We start from the raw sequence: 12,047 nt of genomic DNA on the forward strand, positions 1-12,047 counted from the left end.
AAGAAAGATGAGCTTCCTGCAAGATCCAAGCTCCTTCCTCACATCGGGGAGTCTCATGTCCTTCTTGTCCCAACCCCTCCTCCTACAGATCCTAAAACCACTTCTAAGCACACACCACTTCACCGATGCCCCACCCGCAGGAGATGGGCACTTCTGGGAAGTCAGGAGGTCTCCCAGGCTTGCCCTCCACGCCGCATAATCCAGCACCCAGCTTTGAGCCAGGACAAATTCAAAATGATGTGACAGAGAAAGAATGAATTTCCCCAAACCTTCCGCCTCCCTTTATTCCTTAATGAGTATCATCAGGTCAGCCAGAAGGGCTTTTTATTTATTTATTTTAAATACTAGATTTTCTCTTTCTTTTCTTTGTTTTTTTTTTTTTTTTTAAGATACTATCGTTTGGAAAGATTCTTTTACTGGCAGCCTGGCTGTTCATAGTGGCTTCCTCCCAAAACCCGCTACCACCTACTCAGTTTCCATTCAGAGAGACCTGAGAGGAGCATTGCCCCTGGGGTTTCCCAGGATGCCACTGCACATCAAGGGTGGTGCATGCACAGAGCAGCCTGTGGGCTCAAACCACCAGCCTTTCGGTTAGCAGTCAGTGCTTCACCAGCGGGCCACTGGAGCTCAATTCCCTGACAAAACATGGTGTGAGACAAGGCATGGGCTTGGAGCCTTTTTTTATATGACGTCCAGGCTCTCGGAAAAAATGACCTCATCCGGAAGGACTGGGGAAAGAGGCGTGGTGTGTCTTTTCCTTCAGTCCGTGCTGCACTGATGTAAGGTTGAATTACCCAGCACCCACAATTCCCATGCCTCTCCAGTTATGGTTGAGCACCAGGGACCCTGCTGCTGACGGCAAATGCCACAAGGACGTCCTCTAATGGGGAAAAAGCAGAGGGGCATAGTCAGCGTCAGGCAGATTCCCGGGCTGAGAGGTCACAGGGAGCTGGCGTCACCGCACTGGGTGCGTTGTGAGTTGCTGTCAAGTCAATTTCTGACTTGGAGCGTCTCCACGTGTACGGAGTTGAGCTGCACCACGGGGCTCATGGGAGCAGGTCTTTGGGGTCTTCCCGGGCACCTATGGGGATGGACTAACTGTTGGGGCTCCCCTGGGGCTCCCTTGTTAAGGGTTAGGGTAGTCAAGTTCATCTCAGGTTAACCCCTCCAATAAAAACACCACCCTGAGCTGTTAATCACGTATAGAAGGATCCATGAAAAGAAATGATTGAAAACCCATTGTGTAAATAGAAGGCTTGATAAATTGAAGGCTCCCAGCTCTGCTTCTCCCCAAACGGTGACCGTCTCAGCAGCTCCAGTGGGCAGTTCTGCCCTGTTCTATATGGCCGCTCTGAGTTGACATCGATAAGCCTTGAGTTTGGTTTGGGGTTTCTTCCCCACTGTGGACAAAAGGACCTAGTTTTACTTTAAGTAAAATGGCCTTGGTCCTTGGCTCCAGAGAAACGTCCCAGGGCATGATAGTGAAGCCAGGCCAGGGACGTCCACGCCACACTTGGGACTCTGGGCTGACAGATGGGGACTGGCCAGACCAGAAATGACTCACCAGGCAGCCAGCATCAACTAGCTTCAGGAGGCCTGAGAGAGCCGCCCTGGCTGTTAGAAGGTCACAGAGCTTCCCGGTTGGTGAAGGCAGGCTAACGTGCCCTGTGCCCCGGTGGCTCTGCTTTGGGAACCTTCCCAGCCCTCACTCTCGCCTGGTCTCTGGATGACCTTGACCCAGATCCTATCACAAAGGCAGCAATCCTGAGTGGAGTGTCTTCCAGGAGTTCCGTTAGTTGGTCAGGTGACTTAACAAACCCAAGAACGGTGTCTTCTTACCTTGTGAGGTGTGATTTCTCCCGGGGGAGGCGGGGGGCTAGGAACAGAGGGAGTGAGGTTGAGTACCAGGGGTGGGTGTCAGCAAAGTAGGAAGCAGGGGTATGCTTGATTTCCACTTGGTGGGAATTGGCTTCATGCTACCCTGCTATCCCAATACATGCTGCTTTGTTTTGTTTTGCTTTGTTTTCTCTGAGCTCCTGGGTCCTGGCTCCTAGGTCATGCCATGTCCCCTTCCTCCAGTCCAGGCCCCTGTCTGGAACCTCAGGTCCTGATAATGTCCTCCTGACTTGGCGGCAGCACCGGGCGCCAGACAAAGGCTCACAACTGGATTGCCCAATGATAAACGCTTGGCATTCACAGGGCTGTCAAGTTCACGGCCGCCAAAAGGCCAGTCACACTGACTAAATTCATCTGATTAGGCCTGACGCCTAGCATTCCTATCACTGTGACTCTATATTTTATCCCTGTTTCTGTTGTTGTCAGCGTCTTGGGCTTTTTACCAGAAGGATGGAATAGAAGTCTTGTGCAATTGCATATTTTATTCTCCCTGGCCTTCATGTGAAAAGTAATAAACGCTAATTTCCCCTCCTTCCTTGAAGTCTCAAATTATTATTCCTAGCTGTTTCTAAATGAGAGGACAACGAAACAAGTGTAGCGTTGCCGCTCAGCTATTCTCCGGGACGGACTGTCGTCGTCTTGCACATAAACCGCCCGGGTAAATACAGGGTGCAGAGCGTGCCTAGAGAATGAAGGCTCCGGGGGGCTTTCAAACATGGTGAAAAGGTGTCATGTGCTTGTTCGTGGTGCAGAATTCCAGCGCACTGCCAGGGCAGCAAAGCCAGAGAAGGAAAAAGACTGCCAGACACTCAAACTTTGACTTTTTGAAGAGTTAACCAATAATGTCATCCCCTCTTGTCTAAACTACAACTTGTCCCAGCTGAACCGGTGAGCTTATCGGGTAAGCACCAGGTCAACAGTTCAAGTGCACCAGTCACTCCCTCATGGCCATGGAGTCACTGCTGACTCACAGCAACCCAACTACGGAGCAGAGGAGAGCTGCCCCTGTGGGTTTCCGAGGCTGTAAATTCTTCCTGGAGTAGACAGCTTCATCTTTACCCTGCAGAGCGGCTTCAAACTTCCGACCTTGTGATTAGCAGCCAATGCATAACTCACTCTGCCACCGGTGCTCCTCGGAGAGCGGGAGCGGGAGCGCCAGGAGTCCCTGTAAAGCCTGACAGCCTGGGAAACCCCATGTAGGTCCACCATGTGTTGGAACTGACTCTGAGACAGGGGGTTTGGGCGTGGCTTTTGGTTGAACCAGAGATCATGTGGCTAGCAGGTCTATTCCGCTCAAGAAACCCAGTGCCTAACAACCGGGCCAATTATACGGCAGTGGCACTTCGACACTCGGAGCCGAAGTCTTCCCCCAAAGCACGTTCCTCGGCACCCTTTGCTAGTCACAAGATTTACGCACAAATATTGTCCATGGCATACTCACCCACAGGTGAGAAATGCTTGATATAAGCTCATCAAGCAGCCCCAGACGTCTCCATTAACAGACAATGCATGTGTTGGAGAGCCTATTCTAAAGGCACTCAGCCCGAGGAGCCCTAACCCCAGCACCGCTATGGTTCAGCTCAGCTCACCGCCATCAAGTCAATGCCGACTCATAGGGACCCTGTAGAGCAGGGTGGGACTGCCCCTGTGGGTTTCCGAGACTGTGACTCTTTACGGGAGTAGACAGCACCACCTTTCTGCCGCAGAGCAGCAGGTGGTTTCGAACTGGTGACCTTGCGGTTAGCAGCTCAACGCATAACCGCTATACGACCAGGGCTCTTCTGTGAACTCAATGCAAAAACAGGTTGGTGAAAACGACATTGATTAAAGGAACCCAAACCCACTACCACGGAGGTGATTCTTACTTAGAGGAACTCTGTGGAGTGGTGATGAGTCTCGCTGCCGAGCACCAGGTCAGCAGATCGAAACCACCAGCTCTGTGGGAGAAAGGTGGGGCCTTCCACTCATGCAAAGAGTCACAGGGGCGGTTTGACCCTGTCCTACAGGGTCAGGATGAGTCAGCACCGACTCCATGGCAGGGAGTTTTGAGTATGTAAGGTTCCCAAGACTACAAAGCACGGTGGGCGTCCTCAGCCTCATCTTTCTTTCTCAGAACAGTTGGTGGCTTTGAACCACCAACCTTGTAGTAGGCAGTCCAACACCTAACCCACGGCACTACCAGGGCTGTTTTGAACGAAGGAAGGAGAGGGCAAAATGCGGTTTTGCAACTGAAATACTTCATAGTTTCAAGGGTGAGAAACCTTCATGTCTGAAGAATGAGGGGTCAGCTGCAAGAGCACAGAGAGAGAAGAGGGCCGTCCCTCTCAGCTGGGATACCGCTGGCCAGCAGGGTCCGGGTTTGTGATTGAGAGCTAAGATTAGCCAAGAAGTGAGGTCTGGCTTACAGTGATGAGGTCACCCTCAGTGACCCAGACGCTGCCTGGCACTTAGGCAAAGGGCGCATCTTACAAGAGATTATGTTGGGAAAGAGCTGGCTGAGACCTGCTTTGCTCCTGCTGGAGGAGACCCGGCCTGCCCTAATGTAATTGGTGTTGGGGGTGAAAGAGAAATCGAGAAGATATAAATCAGCAAGGAAGCCAAGGCAGGGTCCTGGTCTCATCTCTGAGACCCGAGCAGCAGGCACAGGGACCTGAGGCAAATTGAATTCCACTAGAAAAATGATGGCGTTGGAAAGGATGAAAACGGAATTTTTACCAGGTCTTATTCAATAAGCAAGAAGAACCTTTTAGACCCTATCCAGCAGGACAGGAAGGAAAGAAGTGTTCACCTGCCATTTCCCTTGAACGGGTGCTCCAGTGACATTCGGTGACAAGCCCACCAAAAAAGTGGCTCTGAACACGTCCGTCTTCAGAGACTTCAGTTGGGAGAGGACGTCATGTCTGGAGAAGGAGAAGGTCAGGCGGCAAGGGAGCTCGTCAGCGAGACAGGCCGGCGCAATAGCTACAACCCCGGATTGAGCAAGCCCGGGGCCCTGAGGGTGACAGAGGACTAGACAGCATTTCGTTCTGTGGCCGCCACTTCAACGGCAGCTGTAGTGAGCTATGGGCAAATGGCTCGTGCTAGACATTCTCAAAGCCACCGCCATGTGGCCCTGCTGAGAATCCAAACGGCTATCCCATTAACTAATAACAGCATTGCTACTGGCACAGACCGCGTCAAATCTGAGAGGATCATTCAAAGTAGAATGGAGATCGCCAGTAACCATACACCCTTTACGTCTCTCATGTGGAGGCGAGAAGTTGAGGGTGACAGCTTCCCTTGTCCTCCCGTCCCTTATCTGCTCAACTCCACCCTTTTTGCTTCCCCCGAGACTGCTCCCCTAGAGGGACTAAGATGGTCTCCATTCCCTGCAAACACAGCGGACTCAGCCCTTCAGTCACTCCTCGGACCCAAAGTGTTCCGACAGGAACTGGGGTGGGGTGGGGGATGGGGAGGTGTTTGACTCTTTCTGGGCTTCGAAACCCCTATAATACCAATGTCCAAAAAGGGGCAAGGGGAGGAATTCTAGCAGAACAAGGAGATTCGGCATTTCTCGCATGGTTACGAGGATCAAACATTCGATTAGAACTTCACGAATTACTATAGTGCTGGTTTTTATGATTGCCACACTAATTACCATTTTTCCTTGCCTCACAAAGGACATGACAGCAGCAATTGTGAGATATTCCACAAATAGCTTTATTTCCATCGACTCTGAGATGAGTCAGAATGAGCCGGAGGGCACACGGCAGCATCCACAGGGAGTGGGGGGAGCCTGGCTTGCGGGAGGTTAGGAGCAGAATAAACAGGTCATCAATACACGCTATCTTGGAGATGTTGCTACCTTATTCCATTCTCGCCTGCATCTTTGACTCTGAGTGCATCCCTAGTAAGGAGGCCAGCCCTGGTAGTGTATGGGCTACGCATTGAGCTGCTAACTGGAAGAACAGAGGTTCAAATCCACGAGCCACTCCAAGGGAGACAGATGTGGTCGTCCGGCCCTGCAAAGATTTTCAATCTCAACCCCCCTCTCCTATGGGGCAGCTCTGCTCTGTCCTACGGGGTCACTCTGAGTTAGAATGGACTTGGTGGCAGCAGGGGTTTATTGGTCTGATAAATCACTACCGAGTAGGTCCACCTTCTCCCTGCACGCTTTAGCTAGTGGGAAAAACTGAAACACCATACGCCACATTTCATGAGACTGCTACTCAAAACCGTAGGTGCAGTATGTGTGTGAGTGGTTGGGGGGGTGGGGACTTCATCTAACATGTTCGATGATCCTGCCTGCCTGATGATCTGCTGGCAGTAAGGCACACACTTAAGTCTGAAATGAAAGCAAATATCACATGGACGGTCTCAAGCAAGTTCATTGTTCCACAGTCTTGTGCCGGCTTTTCAATTTCACTCCTCTAAGATTTTTTTTTTTACTTATTCCAGCAAATGGTGTCAAGCTTGCCTGTAATTGTAGGCATCCCTGCAAGTCCAACACATAAACTAAGAATCTCTCTATTCTGCCCTTTGAAATGACTCTGCTCTACTGTCCAGGTTTAGGGGGAAGGTGGGTACCTGTTACTAAAAGTCATACAATTCTAGTCACAAGAGTCTAAATTGAAGAGGATGGGGATTTTTAAAAGTACTTTGGGTGCTAGCAAGCACTCTGATGGTGCAGTGGCTATAGCACCTCACTGTTAACGGAAAGGTCAGCAGTTCAAACCTCCCAGTTGCTCCATGGGGCGGCGGGTGGGGGGGGGATGTGCCAGTCTGTGACCATACAGAGATTATGGGACAGTCCTACAGGCTTGTTCTGAGTCTGAATCAACTCGACTGCAGTGGGTTTGGGTCTGGGGTTTTTGATCGTAAAGTAAGAGAACATGCATTTACACCTGTGCAGCTCGATCATGGCCTGGCTACTAGAGAAAAGCTGGTGTTTTAAACCCACCAAGTATTGCCTTGGAAGAAAGGTCAAGGCCACCGAAAACCCGGTGGAGTGCAGTTTTACTCTGAAACACCAGGGGTCGCCCTGCGTCGAGTGGCTCAATGGCAGCGGATGGGCCCTGGTTCTATTCCAGCACAAGACTGCACTGCCCACTCGTTGCTGGAAATGCCGATGAGGATGCAGTGGTACTGCAAGGGGGCCACATCAAACGCACAGGAGGGTTTCCGTTTGTGGCGTGTGTACAACCAAAGAGAGGAGGCTCCACTTGTTAAGTGCTCAGAGCAAGAGCTTGTTGGGGCACCGGAGTCTCTGGCAAACCAGAACTTCCAGCTTGACATTGCCGTCACTTGTGGTGACTGGCCCGTATCCACCTATCTCCTTGGACTTCCTACACAGTGTTATCCTTGCCTACCTGTGACATTTCCTGAATGACAGCCTTCCTCCCTGCCACCCCAGATTTCTCTCCAATGTTGCAGAACGGTCAGGGTTCATCACTAGCTTTCCTACTTGCCCCAAAGAAGAGCGTCCTCCCTCTTTCCTGCTGAGGGCAGCGTGAGAAGGACATCCATCCAACAGAAGTTCTCAAAAGAGAACAGAGATAGTAGATGGGGAGAAAACAGTCAAAGACAAACTCCCAGCCTAAGAGGAGATTCAAGTCTTCAGAATGAAAGAGCAAGCCTCAGAATAGAACGATGGGAAGGCGGGTGGGGGGGGGGAGTTAGATAGATCCCCATGGAATTTCAGAGCTCTGAAGATAAAGACAAGATCTTGAAAGCTATCAGAGACTAAATTGGGTTACTAAAAAAGGGAACTTGGAGGCCACTTGAGATGTCAGAAGACAGTGGAGCCCAGCTTTTCATGTTCTAAGGAAAAAAACAGCTTTGAGTCTAGGTATCTATCACAGTCAATTGAGCACGTGGGCAACACAAGACATTTTCAGGTATGCAAGAATTCCACTACTTGCCATTCACTCTTCCTGATAAAAATGTACTGGAAGATCAACTTAATCAGTAGGAAAAATTAATCCCCAAATGGAAAGCTACAGTCTCTCAGTAAATGCAGAATGAGCTTATAAATAAATGGGAGAGATCATCTCATCACAATAGCTATGAACAGATCTAGAAATCCAAATTAGAATATAGTCAGAACGCTCCAGGATCACACCTTAAAGAAAGTCGATCTCCTTTAATAAGCTTCCATCATGAAGCAGCCAGAGATCTTGCTGTGAAGTGTTAGCGAGTCAGTTCCAACCCATAGCGATCTTGTGGACAGCAGAAGGAAACACTGCCTGGTCCTGCGCCATTCTCACAACTGGTCTGCGTGAGCCCACTGGGACAGCCTACCTGGCGGGGGCCGTCCTCACTTTTGCTGCCCCTCTGCCAAGTAGAAGGTCCTTTCCCAGGGCCCGGTCGCTCTGCCACCGTGTCCACAGCACAGGAGACGAAGTCTTGCCATCCTTCTAAGGAGCAGTTCCTCTTCCAAGACAGAAGGGCTTAGTGAGGTCACGATAGGTATCTGGCTTAGTAAAATAAAATACAAATCAGACGGTATAGTTTATGTACATTTAAATCTGCAGAAGAGAAGCCTGGTCCACACAGGAAGCAAGCTAAAAACATAATTTTGAAGAACAACAAAAAGGGATTCATGATGATGCTCTGATGACATTTGGATGGTTTCTTAGAGCAAGAATGTTTAGAAAAGCAAAATAATTCTTCCTCGATAACTCCGAAAGCACTACCTGCTTATGAAGTCCATCATGTTTAGGAGGATGTCAGGGTATAAATGTCGTCTACTGGTTTTCGGCTCTAAAAACATCCATCATGCAAACAAATATGAAAGTTAGAAGATATTAAGACCTTGACAATAGAAGTCAAGAGCAAGTGCCAGCAACCGGAAGGTAGAAAGACTAGGTGGGAGAAGAACAGTGAGGGAAGAGGTGTTAGTTTTCTCATCCTACATGACATGAATTAAAATCCTATAGTACGTTAATTTAGAGTGTTGAAAAATGAGAATGTCACTTTGGGAACTAAGACAACTGACACCCAAACTAAACTCACTTCCCTCAAGTCACTGTGGACCCACAGAACGACCCCTGTGGTTTCTGAGACTGTCATTCTCTAGGGCAGGCGTCCTCAAACTACGGCCCGTGGGCCACGTGCAGCCCGCCGAGGACATTTATCTGGCCCACCAGGTATTTTTGCCCCATTTGTTTTTTTTTTACTTCAAAATGAGATATGTGTAGTGTGCATAGGAATTTGTTCATAGTTTTTAACGGGTATGAGGGACAGTGAACTGGCCGGTCCCCTGTTTTAAAAGTTTGAGGACCCCTGATCTAGGGGATTAGAAAGCCCATCTCTCTCCCAAGGAGCGGCTAGTGTAGCAAACTGCTGACCTTGCAGGTTTCAGCCCAACACTTAACTTCTAGGAGACCAGGGCTACTATGCCTGGCATTTTCCATCACCTCATATGCATATAAAAGTTGGGCAAAAAAAAGTTGGACCTTGGGGAGGGAAGGTAAAAAGAGGAGCTGATACCACCGGCTCAAGTAGAATGTAAATGTTCAGAAAATAAATGTGACAACATATGTACAAATATGCCTGATACAATTGATGTGTGGATTGTTATAAGAGCCCCCAATAAAATGATCTTAAGAAAAAAAGTTAGACCTCGAATAAGAAAGGCTGAAGAAGAAAGGATTCATTTGAATTATGGTACTGACAATGAATTCTGAAAGTACCAGAGACTTCCCAAACAAAAGCAAACCAAAAAACAAGCAAATCTGTCTTGGAAGAAGTATAGTCAGAGTGCTCCTTAGAGGCAAGGATGGCGAGACTTGGTCTTACATGCTTGCTGTCAGGAGAGGCCTGGAGAAGGATATCGTGCTGGGGAAAGTAGGTGAGCGGCGAACAAGGAAAGGAATGCCTTCCACAGATGGACTGACACAGTGGCTGCAAAAAGGGGCCCAAACATACGAACAACTGTGAAGCCGTGTTTCACGCTAGTACGGTCGTCATGGCAATGGTTTCCCATTCCGGCACTCTTTCCAAATGACACATGGTAAGCAAGGGATGTCTTTATTGCTAAAAAATCGAGAAGCCAAATAATGACTAATATATTACCTCTTTCAAAACACTGACTTTTGACATCCAATAGTCATCCCCATTAGTTATAAGAGTATGAATATTCATCAGATGAATGAAATTTGTGCATTGGATGAAGCTTAATTGGAGAATGAGAACTTACAGACTTTTTAAAGTTTTATGGTAAAAAAATGAACTTTGAGCATCACCAGTAGTTTTTATGTGCCTTGTCTTTAAGCAGTGGTCTGCCCTAGCTATACCGTGAGCACTGCATGAGTAAGAATAAAACCATGCAGCACTGGCTACCACTAGTTTATGTTTCCGTCATACACTGCAACAATCAAAACAGCCCTTCATTTTCTGTGCATGTAGAAGCTGTTCCATTTTTACTCTCCGAGAGGAAAACAATTCAATAATTATTTCATTTGTTGACTATGAGCAGGAATTGAACCAAGAGTCATCACTGCTTTATAATGATGTGAATTTGGGGACCTCCTGGATAAACTAATTCCAGAATTTTAAAGCAGCAGAATGGGGGAGAGTCTACTATATACATGAAGGGGTTTCAAACAGCTCATGGCAACAATGGAATAAAAAGATAACAGAATTTCCCCCTTGAACTGTGTGCATCCCCCTCCCTCATTCATGCCTGGTGAATCCCATGAGGTATGATGCATAGGATAGCCTTCGAGAATCATTATGAATATTTTGTAGGCTTTTGGAATAAGCAAAAATGATTTGAGTCCCGTCAGCCAAGAATGCCCTTTCTACTGTTTTCTAGACATCTTCTCCGCCCACTGATCAACACAACTACGCTCAAGTTAGTCGCTTCATTCCAGGGTCTCTCCTTGGAAGCCTTCCTTCTCCACCAGTTGCAATCTACTCACTACCTTTTCCTTCGCGGCGACAGCATGGAATCAGCTGAGTGACAGTGCATTTGCATGGCAGGGTGGCTGTCTTCTGGGGGTGGGTCTCTTCCACCAGGTGCATTCTTTCAGAAGTGGGGGAAGAAATGGGAGGTAGTCTTGCTCCCATCTTGCCCATGGAGAAACCAGAGTCTCGGAGAAGTCGAACACCATCCCCTACCCTCCAGTGGCAGCACCAGGACCTCAGTGGGAGTCCTCGGGGACACCTAAGCAATTCCAAAGCTCCACATCGATTGACTCCTTTCAACAGTACCTGCTCCATCAAGGCTCATGAAATTTGGTCATACTTTGTCTTGGGTACAGGGAGGGCAAGATAGCCAATTCAAATAGGCTACTGGTTCATGCATGAACCAGGGGCACAGTGCACCATCCCCCTCTGCTGGAGAATCCGTTTCTCACACAAAACGTCCATGTCTTCTAACTAGCCGTGAGCAGGACTCTTCCCCTGGAAAGAGGGCACTCCACACGCTCAGTGGTGGTCCCTGGAAGGAGCTGTGGCTTCTCTTTGTAGCAATAAAGCAATAATATGCATGGTGGACTTTAGACATAGCTAGGAGTTCCAGGAAAAAAGATTCCAGACTTCCGCTCTCTTGAACTACGAACCGCTGTTAATCTGCAGGGTCACATCAGCAAAGACCTACAGTCTAAGTGATTTTTTTTTTTTTTTACTGTGAATGGGGTTGTGGTGGGGGTACATTTTAGACCACTAACTCGGCATTCAATCATTTGAACCACTCAGTACCCCATCTCTATCGTCTATCCTACCTCACTCGGCCCCCAACGCCTCTTCTTCTGGGCCTCCATCCTCCCTTTCACCCGTCAGCACTTGTCCCCCTTCTAGGCCAGTGCGTCATCTTCCCACCCCTGCCCTCCCTCCCTTGGAAACCTCCAAAGCGTGTTCCCTTTGGCATGCAAGTCTTTGTCCTGGCTTTACTCCTTCGAGTAGTGGTCTCATAGACCATCTGAAGAACCTACTATTGAGTAATATGGAGACCCTATGCCAGTGCGAGAGCCTCTGACTGAATCCAGCCTGGCATCGGCCAGCGTAACCAACTGGGCAGTTTTACTCTGCTTCAAACAAGGTCTTTTTCCTGTGCACACACTCGGAACATTCCATCTCTGTGTGGTATCTTGGCGTGGCAAGTGCTTACATTGCCGTGCAAACCACGGCGTGGCTGTGACACGCTTCTCAGTAGAAGACATTCGTCA

This window comes from Tenrec ecaudatus, chromosome 16 (assembly GCF_050624435.1).
Source record: "Tenrec ecaudatus isolate mTenEca1 chromosome 16, mTenEca1.hap1, whole genome shotgun sequence".
Classification (NCBI taxonomy): Eukaryota; Metazoa; Chordata; class Mammalia; order Afrosoricida; family Tenrecidae; genus Tenrec; species Tenrec ecaudatus.